Genomic DNA, 784 nt, shown 5'->3' on the forward strand with positions numbered 1-784 from the left:
TGGTCCTGTCCCCAAAAGTCGAGGGTGATGCCAAGGCAGATCCGACCCGCAGCGCTGGGCACGCCACACATGTTCCAGACTCCTGCCTAGAGCAGGATCATGGAAGATCACCCACCCAGAAACACATTCCCACTGTGGGATGCTCTCTGGTGAGCGGGGAAAAGGAGGTGGAAGGACATGGGTAGACCCTGTACAGCTCAGAGCCCCCATCCACCCCCTCCCAGCCCGCCCTGCAGGGAAGCACTGGCTGCAGGAGGGGCATCATCCCTGGGGGTGTCCCAGATCCATCCAGGCAGTGAAAGAAGCAGCTGGGGTGGCAAAATCCTTAAATTGCTCTTCCTCCTCCAAACCTGGGACTGGAGGAAGGACCAAAGCTCCTCCAGACACTGGGAGAGACAGACCCCCCGCTGCCAAATGCAGGAACCGCTTGGCTGGATTTTCAACAGAGCGTTTTCCCGAGCTCTGCAATTAAGCGGCAATTCCACAGGGGAGCTCAGGCTCAGCACAGTTCAGCCTGGCACCAGCCAGTCTGTCACGCTGGGAAGAGCTACCATTAACTCCCCACAGACAGCAAGGTGGGTGAGCTCACCCCACCCTGTTAACAGCCTCCCACCTCCTGCTCCTCTCGCACGCAAACAGCCCATCAGCGTGACCACGTTCACTGCAGGTTGAGCTCAGAGCTTGGTTTGAAAAGGCGCCGCTTAAAATATCATGGAGCAGCAAGGGCTGTGAGAGGCTCCAGCCTGCTCCAGGGACTGGCTCTCTTCCCTCCACCAAGGGCACG

The 784-nt window shown here is 58.8% G+C and overlaps 1 protein-coding gene across 1 annotated transcript in view; it reads right to left on the reverse strand.

Annotated features, from left to right (window-relative positions):
- The window catches only part of LOC104501953 (casein kinase I), a gene marked incomplete at its 3' end in the record, with an annotated part of 9,192 nt that overhangs the window by 7,175 nt on the left and 1,233 nt on the right, over positions 1 to 784 (reverse strand). The window lies entirely within an intron of this gene.

Source organism: Buceros rhinoceros, unplaced genomic scaffold, assembly GCF_000710305.1.
Source record: "Buceros rhinoceros silvestris isolate BGI_N320 unplaced genomic scaffold, ASM71030v1 scaffold20841, whole genome shotgun sequence".
Lineage (NCBI taxonomy): Eukaryota > Metazoa > Chordata > Aves > Bucerotiformes > Bucerotidae > Buceros > Buceros rhinoceros.